The sequence below is a fragment of the Pygocentrus nattereri genome, chromosome 15 (genome assembly GCF_015220715.1).
Source record: "Pygocentrus nattereri isolate fPygNat1 chromosome 15, fPygNat1.pri, whole genome shotgun sequence".
NCBI classification, from domain to species: Eukaryota; Metazoa; Chordata; class Actinopteri; order Characiformes; family Serrasalmidae; genus Pygocentrus; species Pygocentrus nattereri.
In genome coordinates, this window is record NC_051225.1 from 10,959,064 (window position 1) to 10,977,122 (window position 18,059).

An 18,059-nucleotide genomic window follows, 5' to 3' on the forward strand; every position below is an offset into this window, starting at 1 on the left:
CTAAGAAAGTATGCAGAGAAACAGAGGGACTAGTCTGTAATTGTAGAAATACAAAGTGTATCTATATATAGAGCTCATTTTCTCACTTACATTTGGCAGTCTAAATGTTTCTCCACAGGGAGAGCTGTTACCACCCATGTCACATTTCTTTGCATCTTTTAAATGGAAGGAACTGCCATAAAGTCACAACATATTATTATATCCCAGGCCTGCTACATAGCATGTTGCCAAACCTTGTATCAATGACATGCTTTACAGAAGGAGATAAAAAAACATTCTTAATGTTAAGATAAGTTAACACAAAATTACAGAGTCCTTTTGGACTGTTTCTGTTGGTCCATTTGTCTACACAATGTAAGAGCAGCTGGCTTTTTTTCAGGAAAAAAAGCTGAGTAGTTTTTGAGATAACTGCTACAAGATAAAGATATTTGTGTTTTCTTTTAAAAAGTCAATATGTAAACAAGTAGCAGTAAACCAGAGGGATGCTTTCCGTGCTGCTGCACGTGCCCAGCCGTCAAAACACACTTGGTCATGAAACATACCGCAGGCTCTATCTATGAAAACATTCAGAGTCTTGATAAGAGCCAGGTTGCTTATTGATCTGTAGCCGGTGCCCACATTGTTCAGGTGCAAGCGCCATTTGCACAGCTGTGTGTGCAGAAGAAAGGCCAGGTCTCCGAGATCTGCACAGTTCAGAATCCTCAGGTCCGTTTTGAATCAGAACCCGTGTGAATGTCAGAGAGCTCACGTGAGGCCCAGAACATCAATATTGTCATACTGACTGCTTCCAAAAGATTAACCATTGCTGGGTATGGAAAGTTCCCTAAGAAAGCAGATTACTGACACAGGGAATATTTTAAAATTTAAACCTAAAATAGAACAAAATGACCAACAATTGCATGTTTTGTCTGGTGGTGTTGAAATAGACACCCTTTTTACACATAGGTCTTGGTCCGTTTTCTATTGAATTCATATACAGTTGACCCAAAACCCACTTTGTTGTGTCTGAAAGTGGCCATTGACATCTCCTGCACTGTGCAGCATTTTTGTGCATGCTTTTTGTCCACTTTTGTTCCTTTTGTTTCAGTGTAAACCACTTTCTTCCCTTAGAAAGAAGTCATTCTAACACTCCCTGTAATGACAACGTCTGGTTTGCTGTTTACAAAGTCCAGTTTTGCAAGTCTCCACCTGATCATACAATGTTTATAACGGGCCTGTTTCATAATAGCATGTGGTGAAACTCTGGAGCTGACCACTTTCAGCATTGTCACGTTGGGGATCCATTCCCCACCTTTGTAGCAGCTGAGCTAACACTGGCACAAGGCCGCCAATGTCCTTGAAATGTGTGCGGGGTTGCTAGGTCCACACACTTTAGACATTTCTTGGAATATGTGACATGTGACTGAACATTGTAATGCTATATATTGCATATATTTAGAAAAATAGTTCTAAATATATGCAATATATATACAATCAAAGGAGGATGGGTTCCCCTTCTGAGTCTTGGTTCCTCTCAAGGTTTCTTCCTCTTTTAGGGAGTTTTTTTTGCTTGCCACTGGCGACACTCATGGGGACTTGGACCCGGATTTTCTTTTCTATTTCTTTCTGTAATACTGATTGTTCTGTAAAGCTGCTTTGTGACGACACCTGTTGTAAAAAACGCTATATAGATCAATTTTGCTTGCTTGCAATAGTGTAAAACTGTCTTTGTAAATAGAAAACAAAGAGACAATTGTACTATTTAACATTCAATACACTAAAACTGCATGTGCAAAAATAGAACTGTTTCCATATTCTTCCCATATTTCTTTCATATTTCTGGCTTTTGCTCTGTTGTTCCAAAATATGGAAAACATGAATTTAGCAAATGGGGCAACTGGCTTAAATGGATGTGTTTAGAAGCACCTTACTAACTTCTTAGTTCGGGTCTCCTTAAAAAGTCTTTGGAGAAAGATAGCAGGGCTTTAAAAGATGCTTAAAACATTAGGCAGAACTCCAAACATCAGCATGTCCATTTACACAATTGACTTAAGATTAAATACTTTTCCCTTATGATTCTCAGATTTTAATTTTTTTATCCTGATTCATAGTCACTCTGCATCTGTAAAACATTTAGTCACAAAACCGATTTTCAACATTTGAACATTTTTAATATAAAACAATATTTTTAAGAGCTTCAACTTAGGAATTTGTATAAAACAGATTCATGTTTACTTTTTATATCATTAACGTTATACTACATTACAAAAATATTTTATTTTAAAAATTAATTTGTCACAGAGACTTTGGGCACTGGTGACATCAGGACTCTTATGTCACATTTTAACAGAGTATTTTCCACTCTATTAAACTGCTTCCTCGGGTCGAGGCTCATCAGAGAGGACGCATCTCAACATCTCAAGGCATGAGAAGGCCAGTCACACCTGCTCACTATATTTCATTAATTTATTAATAATTTTGTTCATCAGGCAGCTCATAACTTCTACGTGGCACTGGTGTTATGTACTTTAATGGCTGGGTACTTTTGTTTTTCCAAAATAATGCCACATATAGGTTTTATTGCTAATTTTAAATAGTCACCTGACCACCAATGAGTCAGCCAATTTACAGAATACTCAGTTTCACCCAGAATGTCACTGGAGTCACCGTCATTGGAGTTACACCGTATTCATACAACACCAGTAACTGTGAAATATGTTTGGAAGTAACCTCTCCTTCCTGTATATGTGATAATAGGAGATGTTATCAGGCATATCAAGATTATTTGGTTTTGGGATGAAAAAAATTGTTTTTTGAAAAATGTGTTAATTTAAATTCCATTCCAGTTTAATTCCAAAATGACCCATGCATGAAAACAATTGGGACAATTATGATTTATACATACTGATTTATACATCTTTTCTCACCCATGATGTATAATTTCAGAACTGTTGATAGTTTCCGATTCCAGTAACCACTAGATGTCAGCATTAACTACATTGTAAATCAACAGCTTGAACCAGTTTGCCACTGGGCATGTGAGTGGAAGCAGCTAGAAGCAGCACTGTCCTCCCATGACTCTACTGATGATTAGAAATAAAATGTTTTGACTCAGAGGAAAAGGGTCCAATGAGGGGTCTTAGCATTACTGGATACTGTCTCAAAGCTAGCGGTACCTAAAATGACAATACCTGACAAGTCATTCAAGCACAGATAATGCAGAATGCTCCTTGACCTTTGGAGTTAATTTGACATACTTGAACACCTCCAATGATACTAAGGCAAAACCAGCTTTCTTTACACTTCTATTCCATTTCAGCATCTAAATGGACTGTGAAACTCCAAGGAGTAAATTAGTGGGTTTGTTAATGATGAACATCTGTGTTGGACATTTCGTTTGGCCTATTACAATACCAAATAAAAAAAGATCAAAGGTTGAGACCTGCAGGCCCGCGGGACAATCGGAACAAACATGTGCAGTTTTAATGATGCTGCGGAGCTGACCAAGCCTCCCCATGAAGGGCTCGGGAAATGCATGAAGACAGATGAAGCCGTATGAACATACCTCCATCTATACTAAGCAAGAAAGACATTCATGGGCCGGACAACTGTTCTGTGGTCACTCCAAATTCCATTCTGACAGCAAGGGCCCTTTGAGCGCTCTTGAGTGCTACTTCACCATAGACCTACAGCAATGTGGGTTTGGCCAAAGGGTTTTCTTTTGCTTTCTTTTCTCCCTTTTTAAAAGCAAGCGGTTCACGGCAGTTATTCTAGACAAATTATCGACACTGAGAAATCCTTCAACTCAGATGTCCTCTGAGGGGGAGCCTTTAACCCTTTGCATGCCTTTGAGAACTGCCACCACTTCACCCCCACCTCACACACTTATAATGCGCTGTTATATGCATCAGGCACCATTCTGAGAACACTTGGGCTTTGCTTATTATTTGCACAGCAAATGTAAAGTGGCAAAAGTAGAGAGTACCTGTTAGCATGTGGCTAACCAAGTTTGCTATGAGTTAACGTCATTTTCTGACCAGTAATCCTCTGTCTCTCTATGTCTAGTCCCTCTTCCCACTCTGTTTTTCCTCTTTCTTTCCCTTTACTCTTGTCCCTCCCTCCCTCTCTGTCTCTCTCTCACTCCTCTCTCCCTCTCTCTGTGAATGGGACTTGGGATGTGGGCTGAGTGATTGGGGGAGTTGTTGTAGGCTGGCTGAAGCTTGCTTTTCAGCCACTGTCTCTGTGCCTCTAGCCAGCTGTGCAGGCCCAGTGTTAGGGGATTTGGGATAATTTTTCCCCACTGTGGCTGGGCCTCCCTCCTGGTGGCTGAGCACTAACTCCCAGACTGGAGGAGAATATGGCCCCCTGCCTCCCTCCAATAGTCTTCCAGCAGACTGCTGGGGGGCGATATGCTGCATGGTGGTCTTGTCCAACAGACCCTCCACTGCTTTCCCAGGTAATACCTCAAAAGGCCTTTAAATTGAGGTCAGACCCTTCTTTCTCCAGTGGATATAATACTTATGCTCTGCAGGGGAACACAATTGCTTGTTATATTTCCCTTTGCACAACAATGAAGTATAACTAATCCAACATTCTTAAACAAGGCCATTGTACAAACCCTGAGAGGTGACAACAGGTGCTGAGCCTCATTAATGATATATTTCAGTGAGAACTCGCCATACAACAACATTGGAAGCATCTTCTCTGATCGTCATCATATCTATAAATGAAGATAAAATCAACATTAAAAGCTGTAAGTTACTGTTACTGTGCGCCTCTCTTTGCTGCTCTGAGTAAACATTTTTACAGCAAGGGGTAAATCTGGATTTTCCCATTACTCTGACAAAAGGCCTCTCTCTTCATCCTGATGTCCTTCTTGCTTTTTCTGACCCTGGAAAATCCCAAATCAGATGACAAAAGCCTGCTCTAAACAAAGAGATTATCACACACCTAATCCTGAGCGGGGTCTCTGGAGACAGAAGCCGTGAGCTAGGGAGTCCGTGTCCTTCATGATGTATAGGTGACATGGATGAACAATCACAGAAAGGCCCATTATGTTTGCCAGTTGATGTGGCCGGCTACACTGGTGTTCATCTGTTCAGTTACAGCTCTCTGTAGAACAGGTAGTAAACTTGCACTCAAATTTGTACAACAGGCCTTCTTCACATTCGCATGTTTTCACTTGTTATGCTGCTACCACTAAAACAACAACAACAACAATGATGGCAAGTAAAGCTTGTATGGCTTGATCTAACCTTCAAGCTCAAAGTGAAACAGTTTCATTGGCTTCGCAGCAGACGATAAGCAGAGGAAAAATCGATCTGTGCAATTAAGAGGGAGTTGTGCTGAAGAATTCCACTGACGGCAATTCACACTTCAAACTTTGTGCTGTTCCCAGCTGCTTTAAGTGGAACAGCTTTCATGTTTCCTTTCAGAAACTGTTGGCATTTGATAGAGTAAGAACATGGCGGTGGTAGTTCCCTGGAGCTGTTGGTTGAGGGAAACGTTTACGTGCTACTAACCACACCCCCTCACTGACATGTGTTTATCTTTTTGCTAATAGTTTATTGTTAGTAAGCTTTTTCAACATCTCAAGCTAACATGGTTGATCTTGCTTTTTGGTTATAGACATTTTCACCAACTGATTGATTTATTGCTTGATAAACATTACACTCAGTCCCTAACTGTCTGTGTAGGAACTCTGACAGGAGGTGTTAATGTCAGTTTTAATTGCCCAGTGCCGTCCAGATTGTTTCCCTACTGCTCTGTATTGCTATGTAGCTTCTTTCCATTGCATTTATTTCTGAGAACAAACAGTAGCGTGCGGAGTGGCGTCATCCGAAGAAGGAAGAAATTTATTCAGACTTCACTGGTTTACAGACTGACACAGCACAGTGTTTTTTTGAATGGCTTAAAAACTTGAATCTTCATATAGAAATGAATCCTTGGTCACCTCCTCACTGATAAATTGTTTTCAGTGTATAAGACAATGTGGTTAAACCTGGTCAGGGCTGTTAGGCCCTTGCTATGACAATAATTGTTCACCACTGATGTTTTATGTTACCTTGCAGTATTTTAAGTTTCATTAAAAAAGCATAAATGTAAAGAAAAATAAATTAATAGATTACAGCAGTTGTACAAAGCTAACTCAAATTAATTAATTAGAAGTGGAAAGTTTGTGAGCAAATTTTAAGTCAATTTGATGCCATTGCTATATAATCCTTGGTGATTGCTTGTGTGTTGCAAGGCTGTTGCTAAGGTATCTCAGGTGGTTGCTAAAATGTAAAATGTATGTGAGTCTTTGTGTAATGTCTGTGACGGATGTTCTTTGTAATATCGTTTGTGGCAGGTTGATTTGGATTTTCTCAACATTCTGCCACTCATTTTTTGTTGGTTTTGAATGAATGCTATATGAAAAACATAAGTTTGATCAGATTGAAAAGCACAAGCTTTCCCGTACAGGCGCTACAATCTTGCAAAGTTTTGTGCTTCTAGCTTGAAACTGCCGCCCACAAAAATGGTAGGGAAAAAAGCATAGAATAATAAAGCGAAGAACAGTAAGTTGGCTTTGTCAATAATAATAATAATAATAATAATAATAATAATAATAGTAATAGTAAGTATAAAAAACATTTTAATATATTCATTAAAGTGAAACACAGCTTGAACTTTTCCTGTTCTTATAGAATATTTGAGACATTTTTAAGACAATATTCATCAGAACAGTGGTTTTATACCTATGCTTCTGTGGAAGATTGTGCAGGCCACAAATTGCAAATGATTGGGAAAATATTGAATAGTCGAACCCTAAACCTAGCTATTTGGAACTCAGAATGGACACCACAGCACACTCTCACTCTTCCATCCTGCTAAAACTGTATTTTTAAAGTTGTCGTCTTCCCATGGTGTCACGATTGGCCCTCCCAGTCCTGTCCATGTGCTCCTGTTGTGTTTACTTCCCAGTCCTGTCCATGTGCTTTTGTTTTGGTTTTCAGTCCTGCCCTCTTGTTTTGTGACTCCACCCCTGATTGGCTCCACCTGTGTTTCCACCTGTCCCTCATTTATTTAAGCCCTGTTTTCCCCTGTGTGTTTGCAGGTCTTTGTTTGATATGTTTGCTGGATGTTTTGTTTGTTTGATTCGAGATGTTTGGATGTATTTTTGATTTGTTTGTATGCTGGTTTTGACATGCTGATTGTTTGTTTGATTGATTGAAGTGCTTTGGATTTCTGTATTCTGTGTTTCTGTTCGTCATGTCTGCCTATCGATCTATCCGTGTTGGATAAATGAACCTGGACTGTCATGACCATGACCCTGGATTTGCCCTCAATAAAAGTTGCTTATCTCAGCATGTGCGTCCGTCTCCTTGCTCTGTGTTACACATGGCCAAGCAACATTCCCCTCTGGCAGGACCTAAAAGACCTATGTGGCATATTTTTAGCAGCAGTTGGCCTAGCTGGACACACAGCCCAGATTTGCAGGATTACGAGGAACCTCTGGATGACCAGTTGACCCAAGACCTTGAGCTGGACGGATTTTATCACCCTGAGGCTTTGAGGAGATATTTGGCAGCCAATGAGATGCTAATGTGTTAGTCGCTCCCTTATTGAGCTGTCAATTGTAGTGGCAGACATATTTCAACAAGCTGCATATTTAGTATTTATATTTAGAGGCAGCACTCATTGGGAAAAAGTGCAATGACCCCCTCACTCCCCCCAACCCCTACTCCTCATCCTCCTTGCTGAAGCTGACTGTATGTCATCATGCCTGAATGGTGGCTACCGGGTCTAAGATCACTGTAATCAGCAACTACATTTCCCCTCTCCCTCCAGGAATATACACAGATATGACGCAAATCTTCAAGACTTTAAAGTTGAAGCCTTTTTTTTCGGATGGTATTTATGGATGTGGACATTTTGTGTGGAAAGTTTTTATGTAGTAGCTTACTAAAACACCTCCCCTCCCAGTCCACCCTCTGTCCAACAGCTTATTTATCTGTGAGTGACAACACAGCGTGGTTCACTTCCACGAGGCAAGTCGTGCTGATGGATTGGATTGTGTGCAACAGATATGTTTATCTTCCCACTTTCAAAGCAGTATGCCTGACCAGCTAACACGGATAGAGGTGGTGGACTCCGCTGGGTCGTGACCTTGACAAGATCCGGCAGGAGAGCCAAAAAAGAACAAATCACAGGAGCCGTTCCCTGGCCAAGGCGCTTTCCTCTACCTCCTCACCCCCCCAACAGAACCTCGCTGTTCAAACAAAGACGACACAATTGGGAAACAAGAATGCAGTGGGTCAAAAAGAAGTGTGGTGGTGGGGGGAGGGGACGGGGGGTTGTCCCAAACAAATCACATTTGATCCAAAGCTAGTCAATGGCTATTTAACCGGGAGCATGCTTTGAGGGAGTATATGGACTGTGACTTTCAGGCCCTGTTTGCACAAAAGTGATGCGCCTTTGAAAGGGCCCCTGAATTGACAGCTTTTTCTCGCTCCGTGTGGCGCGGCACCGGGGCCCCCGAGACACTCATATCGCTGGGCCGTGACGGCAAGGAGAAGAGTTACACTTTGAAAACACACACTGGTTCCATCGCTAGCTAGCTTTTGCCCCCCCCAAAATCGTGGGCCACCATTTCTGCTCCCAGCAAGAAGACAATGCAAGGGCAAGCCACTGGATTTGTCACTCTGAAACGAATAGCGAACGGCTGCCCATGCAGAACTAATCTGTGAAGAGGTCTTTCCTGTGTGATAACCGCCCCCCTGCCCCTCTGCTAGCCCTGCCACCACCTTCACCGAACCACCAACCTAATCTTAGATGGGAAATCACAAAAAGCCCTCCTCTCTAACCAGCTTTAAGCAATGGTTCATTTTTTTTTCCTCAGCAGTTGTAAGGCTCCCATTCGGAGTTGTTCCTGCTTATTTGATGTGGCAGCAATTAGCGAGAGACTTTTGTGCTCGGCGAAGACGGGGCGGCCCACTTCAATGATCACATTTAATGCCCTGAATGGGGATACAAAAAAGCCAAGGAGACAGATAACATGGGCACATCAAACGGCCTCGCTGGTTGCGCTTGTTACTGTTATGGCTCCTTCTCCTCTTTTATGGTGAGCAGAGGGGAGTGTTACTTTTCCCATGAGAAAGCTTGTCGGGGGCCGAGTGACATCATAGGGTGCCCCTTTTGCACCCATCTCTCCTCAGACGCTAGGCCCATCTCCCATTTATGTGGGCACCTAGCCTTTGATTCCTCTCTGCTCTAATGGCTCCATTGAGCGATAATAACAATTAGGGCGTCCTGTTTGAAGCCGTGTACACTCAATCAGGCCTAGACAGGGTGTTTATTCTTAATGACAACGTTTTTTAATAACAAGAGCCAGGAGTCGCCCACCTCAGCCACAGTCTTTCACTCACATGCTCGCGGTCTCCATGTCAGTATATCTGTCTGCCTATCTCTCTTTATCTCTCTACATTGCTCTCTTGCTCTGTCAAGCAGATCAACCTCATGTTATTCTCAGAAGCAATATTTAATGTGGTCTATTAACAGGTAATGGGTATTATTGCAAAATATGATCCATTGCATTTTCTCAAATTGAAAGAAATGAAAGAAACAGCTAGTTACAGTAAGCATCATTTAAAAGGCCTCATTGCCCTGACTTGAAAAGACACAGTCATCTATGTGTAATTCAAATGATAATCAAAACTTTGAAAACTGGTCAGTAGTAAGAGTTCAAGGTTCTTTATCCATCAATTTCATATTTGAATGATTAGGCTCTTCAGCTCTCTTGAGTGTATGGATACTGTCCTCATGCTCACACGGGTGCAGGTCATATTTATAATGAAAGTCGCGGCGGTCCAGTTGTCACAGGTAGCATATGGGCAAGTACATACAAAGACCAGCCTGGATAACCAATGCAAAAGTTTGACCACCCTTAATCAAATGACAGGTTTGTTGATTTTCTAAGTGAAAATAAGTTAATACATCTTCAGCAGTGGACAGGCTTCAATATGGCTTTTTTCTGCAAACTGTAGTGCTATTAACATTAAACATAAAATTTGAAATAACTTTTGCACAGGCCACATTATATGTTTAATTTTTTCCCCACTTAAACATGACATTTTTCAGCAAATCGTAGTGCACAATTTCTATTTATTTCTCGAGTTTAACATTTTTGAAAAAAAAAAAAAAGATAAAATGTGGCATATCTTTTGCACAGGCCACATTTAATAGTTTATTGTGCATTAAAGTGTGCTCTCCATAGATGCAAAAAAATCATATAAGTATGGTTTGGTTTTGTTTGATGCCCTGCATTTAACACAAAGGGGTCACTAAATTGTAAAGAAAGCATAATTTGGCTTTTTAATGTAAAAGACTGTACAAAATAAGATAGACATCAAAATAACATATGAACAAAAAAAAAGAGTGGAATGATTAATATATGTTTTCTTTTGTTTTAAGAGCTCAGCTTCTTTCCACTTAGAAAATCAACAAAAGGTGTGACCAGCACCCAACATATATAGAGGAAATGTATGCTTTAAATGCATGCCACTTTATTAATATTTTTCTCTTTATTATATTAACAGAAATCCGCTCAGTTAACTAAAATGAACTGAAATAACTAAAAAGGCACCACAAGTGCTCACAACGCTGTACCATCAATCCCGTAACTGTAAAACCATGCTGGTAATCATTCCTTCCTTACCACCCATGTGCTTCGCCTCTGTGTTCTTTGCCTGGCTCTAATGGGCATACTTTAATGGTAACTCATGTCACCGTGTCTACTCTCCCTGCCGCTCACACTCCCATAAAATATCTGCTGCCTGTGGACAATTAGGAACGTTGCTGTTGTTCGACTTACAAGAAACAGGATTAATGACAGAAGTATTTCTCTCACGTAGTGTCCAATCCTTTACCAGAAATTCACGCCCAGGCCCTTACAAAAAAGCTCGTACCTCAATCGGGGGAAAAAACATCTATGACATTAGATTGTGACCTTGTTAAACCCCGTTAAAATCACACTGACTCCAATTAGGAGCTGCCAGAATGAAAGAGACAACTCAATTGGAGAGGGATCAAGGCAGGCCCCTTAATCACATAATGAAAGATTCAAGTGGCTTTGGAGAACTCACAATACACAAAACTCATAGCCCCGGCTTTTGTCTTAGCTGTTACAAAGTGTGTATTCCCTAACCGCTCTGTGTTGTGCTAATTGCAAGGCTGACTTGTTTATTGTGCATGTACAATGCAATTGCGCACAGGCTGAGCGACTGAAGGGACGTTGTGGCCTAACCTGAAAATAATAGAGCCTGGCCACCATAAAACGCTTCACATGATTATGTGGGATCTGCCTAAGCATATGTTGCTTTCGATGGTTAGCGCTAGTAATATAATTACTGCTTTAAATTTGTGTTTTACAGTCTTTAGGGCTTGTTTGATTCCAGCAATTTATTTAAAGAGCTACGCACTGTATCTAAACAGTAGTTTTTCCCCCTCTATCCTTGCTTACTCTGCTGAGATTTAAGTAGAGGATATCTCTATTTAATGAGGCTTTGCTTACATGCTTACATGCTACATCAGCTTAGATTCAAACATGCAAAGTGATTCTTTATTCGATTTATCTTTAAATGTTCGTCAGCGCCACAGTTTGCAGGAAGGCTGCGCCTCGGGCTCCTGCCGAAATCGTGTGGGATTAAAAAAAAAAAGAGCAAAATAAATGGTACAAGCCCAAGCAAACCACAAATAATCACAGCTCTTTCTAAGTCCTGGTTAACTCCCCGCGAGAGGAGCCATAGGTCCCCACGCTTTCATGGAGGCAGCATGAGGAATTTGGAGCCTGTCCCAAGAAGAAAGGGGAACAGTTCGCTCAGAACGCTCAGAGGAAACGGCAGGTCAGTGAAAAGTTGTCCTAACCAATCAATAAAAAGGGTCCTGGGCTTTGTTCTCTGGGATGAGACTAGGCTGTCTTTTCATCACATGCCTTATTGCTCAGTTCCATTTTTTGCGCTCTGATCCAATTTGGTTGTTTACATTTCTGATTGTTAGCAACTCATTTGTCATTTGTGTGAAACAGGATCCTGCTGACATATGTTAGGCCACTGACTTGTGCCTGTGCAGTGAAGTATTATGTAAGAAATAAAACCCCAAAAAAACTAATTTTTGTGTTCACACACAACTCTAAAAAAACAGATCTGTGTCACATCCTAGGCAAAAATATTAAATACACGCTTCTTCAACCTTTTAATGATGGCTCAAATCCACCTTAATGGCCACTTTTCTTTTGCCTAATGTAAAACAAATCTGATTCTTCAGAGCTGTGTGAACACAAAAATCCATTTTTTCTCATTTTAATTCTCCTTTTTTCAAATTGTATGTGAAATAGTAAAATATGCATATGCACACACACACACGCACACACACTCAGGACAGAGGCATGATTCACATTAATGATAGACATGGGTTTCTTAGAAACAGAAATGTGAACTGTTACCGAAAGAAAATCTGAATTGAGCAATAAGACTTGTAATGTGAACGTAGCCTGGGGGGCTTGCTCGGACTGTGGCTGGGGCTTCAGGCAGGCTCTGGGCTTTTAACACACCGAACGGGTGAGTGGGGGTCTCGGCAGGGGATCCTCTCCACCCAGCTTTAGAACACACATTTGCCGCCTCATTACCAATTGGAGCTTCTGAAGGGGTGCAGTCTTATGGCTGTCTGTCACTGTAGGCCTTCATCTCTGCCTCTCTGTCGTGATGGATGACAGGCCGGGAGAGATGGGCAGCATGCATGATAATGGCTGTGGGATTAACCCTGCTGTTACTCTGACAAATAGACTGAAAGCTGCTCTTAGCAGTCATGAGTAAGTTAAGCCTAATATTATGCAGCACTGGCCAGCTCTGAGCTCTCGGTCAGTTTTCATTCTGGCAGCTAAGCAGTTAGTGACCTATTCAATAAGATATCAATTGTAAGGATGTTAAAACAAGTTCCACTGTTTTTTTTAAAATTCAGCATAATTCAATGGTTTAATGGGTAATGAATTGTTTGATGTAATGGGTTGTTTGATGGTGAAATGCCGCACTGTAAAGAAACATACAGATTCAAATTGCTTGTAGTGGTGTTGAAAGGAACTAGGAACTACATGTAATGTGAGTGATCTGAGCTCGGGGGGAGGGGAGGGGGCATATGTTGGAGGTTTAGGGACTTGTGTGATATTTGTGTTGTGCTTGAATCACGGCACAAATTGAATATCAGATACCTGGGTGTTGTTACTACAAACTAGACAGCTGATACTAACTTCTGCATGAAAATAGAGATGCGGTGAGGTGACTGCTATAGCATACTGGGCCTTTTAACCACATTTTGCAGACTTCCATTTTCTAAATGGATAAATAGACAAATAATTGAATCTTTTTCACATAATAAAAAGATGTGTAAAAGAGCCCTTGATCGTTTTCTGATTTGTGATTAGGATTTCAAGCCCATGTCTTCGACAGAACATGATGTTTCTGTTCATTTTATTTTTATTGGTTCTCATTATTAATTTTACTGTGCTTTGTTGGAGAAAATAGGTTCTGTAACTATTCTTTAGAACTTTTTTAGTTCCTCGCCCCCCCTTTGTGGATAGGGTAGATAGCGCTGCAACCTGCCCCCTTTCCTCACCTCCCCTGTCCTCGACTAACTGAAGAATGGCAAAAAATTTCTTGTCTTCAGTATCCCAGAGGTGGTGTAACACAGTGGTAAACATACTCCTGCCCCAACTTTTTTGAAATGTTTTGCAGCCACTGTATTTGGAAATGAGCATATGTTAATAAAAAAGCAATACATTTCATAAGGTAAAACATCAAACATGTTTTTGTACTGTTTTCAACTGAATACAGGTCAAACACAATTAGGCCTTATCACTGCTTTCTGTTTTTATTAGCATTTCACACACTGTTCCAACTTTGGAATTGCATTTGTATCATAAATCAGTGTCACAGGCATCGGGTGACATCTTTGTAACCATTAGATGTAATATACATGTATTATACAACAGTTAGTTCTGGCCATGTGAGCTGATTTTCTGAAAAGCGTTCTGACCGTGCTGTTATTTTGCCATAACATCACAGGTTTTCCACAAACACTGTATCACTCTGCTGAGACTCCGTTGCTAAGCAACGACTTTGAAAGCTGTAGGAGACGCTCAAGCCATTTGAATGTTTTTACTTCTTGCTTTGTGCACAAACAGAAAATGGATCCTTTTAAGATCACATTTGACCGACAGCCAATTTGGTCAGACTCAGAATATGATTTTACACTAAACTTGGCCGAAACTGTGCAGCGAGAGAGGGCAGAGCTCGTTACTCTGACGCTAGCAACAAGCTGCTTTTTAAAAAACTCTAATTTGGCAGAAGGAACTGCCAACATTAAAACATATTAAATGCCACATTCACAGCCCAGTTTATAATTTCTACTTTATTTATTTAACTGTTGTATATAAAGCCAATAGAACACTCGAGGTTGTGTATTACCAAATCACAGTCGTGATGTTATTTTGCGATAACACACTCACTCTCGTGTTCTATTGCTTAAATATCTTTCTATGAAGTTGCTTTCAGAAGCATTAAACTCTGGACGTCTGCTTCCATTCACCACCACTGTGAATGACTTTGTTTGCCTTATCTCAGTCATTTGGTCATGCAGCAATTCTGAGAGATTGGTGGAATTTCCCTGTAATGTCAGACAGTTAAAAGCTAAACTATTGGTTTATACATCTACATAATTCAATCCAACTCGCTGGATAAAATTTGGCTTGGTAAACAGCACAACCCTAGTCAAAGGCAAGAAACAGAGCATGTCCAGCTGCTGCTCTGCCTAAAAACTCTTCAAGTGTGCCCTTGCGTTCATACATCTTCATGACTGTGCTACAACGAGCACCACTACATGCTGTGTCCATCATCAGGCTTAATAAGTCCCAGCAACCAGAACACACACAAACTATCCCAAGTGGCTGTCTGATGTTCTTTGGTGACAGCAGACAAGCTCACATTAAGGACATGAAGAATCTCTAACATGACTGAGCCTAGAAAAGCTGTTGTGATCAAGGCCGTCTGATCCACAGGCCAATCACTCTGCAGACAGGCCAGGCACCACATATGCACTCATACATGTGTCCTGTGTTTTTTCCTAAAAAGGAATTTAGACAAGTTATCTGATTCTTTTCTATCTCTCTGCCTATCAAGATCTGAAGCTTGTAATGTGATGCCTGTTGATATACAGGTTCACCTCCTGCCTAGACAAAGAGGTCAGTGGTGCACCAACATGAGAAGAAACTCAAACTACCAGCATGCATCTGTAGTGACAAGAGGGCTATTTTCAAATTAATTACCCTCTATTGTACTCTCAAAGGGCCCAAAGAAAAAAGGGCTTAGTGCCGCCAATCAGCTTTGCAGATATACACATCCATGTGTCAACTTCCTAGAACAATGCACAGCAATGTTTGACTGAAGCTTCCATGTGCAACAAGTGGCCACTAAACATGAAATGACCCGCTTCATGCCAATAGGGGATGAACTGGTGGCTGTTTAATCTAAGTGTTTTCAGAGCACACTAAACACACACATTTGCTATCAGGCCTGCTGATCAGCTGCTACATCCTTCCTTCTTTCACACGTTCACTCGCTTCATTAACGCCCTCTGACTGAACCTGCACAAGGGGGACTATTGCCGGACATCCATGTGCCAACAACTGTGGCTCTCTATGGTCTCAGTGTCCAGACGTTCTAATAGAATTGAGGTGACTTGCCAAGAGGAAAGCACATTGTCTGTGGCGGTGGATGTAGTGATTCTGGGGTAAAAGACAGGCATCTGACCCCTTAGATAGACATTTTTAAAATAGTAATGCAACTGTCTATACTGCAAAAAAATATGTGAAATCATCTTAAATCCAGTCAATATATCTACATTTTCCCATTCCTGTTGTAGAAAGAATAAGATTATTTAATTTATGTTTGTGTTTATGTTTAAGATATTTTTATTGAGTAATTTTATGAAGTGAAATTATCTCACTCTATTGGCAGATCATTTTACTTGTTTTAGGAAATATGCTTGAATTAAGCAAATGTTTCTGCCAATGTCCTGAAATAATTTAATACAAAGTAAAATAGAAGTAAAGGAACATATAATATTTTCCAGGAATTAATAAATAACGTATTCTTATTATCCCAACACTAGAGCTAATTCTAAATAGGTTAGGTCTTTTAAACCTGTGCAAGCAGTCATTTGTAAATCCACTTTGACCTGCATTTAAATGAAAGCTGTAAAAAGACTAAATATGTATTGTTTTATTTTAACAACTTTCTTGTTTTTTTCTAAACATATGCTCCTTCTGGATGCCTGCAACAATTCCCATTTGGAACAGGGGAATATTTTGACTAGGAACGTTGTTTAATGTTCAGAAAATTATTTTTAAAAGAGGGTGACATCAACGCTTGAGTAAAAAAGGATCAACCAGGAAATGCATCCGTGATGTATCTTTATGAGCAATATGGATCAAGGCTCACCACGCTGCCCAAAAAAATCCATCATTACATACTGCAGCAGCTTAAGAACAACGTTCCTCACTGAGCGTTCGCAAGGATTTTACATATGTCACAATCTATGGTATAATAATATCATCAAATTATTTAGGTTATCTGGAGAAATCTCTGTATGTAAGGGCAAAGCCAAAAAACCACAACTGAATGTGCTTGACCTCCGACCCTTAGATGGAACTGCAACAAAAAAAAAACTGCATGTTTTTATGGTAGATATCACTACAGGGACCTGTAGATGACTGTCAATCTACAATTGACAATTTGTTCCTGCATCAGCAAATGCAAGTTAGAACTGTACTATGCACAGTGAGGTCATCACATGTCCAAAAACACTGCCGACTTCTCTGGCTAAAGCTCATCTGAAATAGACTGATGCACAGTGGAAATGTGTATTGTGTTCTGACAAGTCCACCATCCATCTTCTAAACCACTATCCCAGGTGGTCAATCGGGCGGAAGGCAGGATACACCCCAGACAGGTCGGCCCCAGTCCATCACAGGACAGACAAACACAGTCACTCACACCCAGGGGCCAATTTAGCATGTCCAACTTGGCCGGACTGCATGTCTTTGGACTGTGAGGAGGAAACCAGGAGAACCCCACGCAGACACAGGGAGAACATGCAAACTCTACACAGAAGGGGAATTGAACCTAGGCCCTCCTCGCCGTGACGCAACAGTGCTACCCACCACGCCACCATGCCACCCCGTTCTGACAAGTCAGACTTTCAAATTATTTATGGAGATAATGTTCTTGTTCTCCAGGCCAAAGATAGGACCATCCAGATTGACGTAGTTTTCTTTGCTACACTTGTATAACTTTGAGTTTCTCTCTAAACAACAAGAAAATCCCACCAAATGGCTCCCTGTGCAGAATTGCAGAATGTATATCATTCCTTCATTGCCTTATTCATACCAGTCTGTCTGTCACACAGTTTTTTATCAAATATCAACATGGAAAAGTTCATTATAACCATGACCAGGAGGTGCAGCTACATTGTACTGTTGTACTGAAAATAATCTCAAGAATCACAAATAACAGCTAATTTTAAAATGTATAGGCAACATTTTAATATATTTAACATACAATTTAACCTTAGTATGCACAGTATATATGATTTATATTTCTGAGGGGGCCCTAGGCTTATGGGGTCCCTGGACAGCTGCCTTACTTCACCTAGTGTAAAGACTGACCGTTTTGATAGGTTTTCCAGACGCATCAGATTTCCTTGGATAGTCTCGAATAGGGCTGAAAGATTAATATCATAAACATATTATATAGATAGGTTACTCTATTTCAAAATCACATTGCAGCTTTTTTTAATTGCAAGAGCTGCAATTTTTATTGTAGCCCATATTCAACTGTATCTTAGCAAGATTTAAATGCAGAAACTTAACCTAATCACACAGAGCTGCCTGGAGATCAGTTAGACCAATGAAATACAACCAAAACACCCATTGTGCTGTGTGCAACACAATCACAACTAACTGGCAGTCTGGTACACTACATTCAATCTTC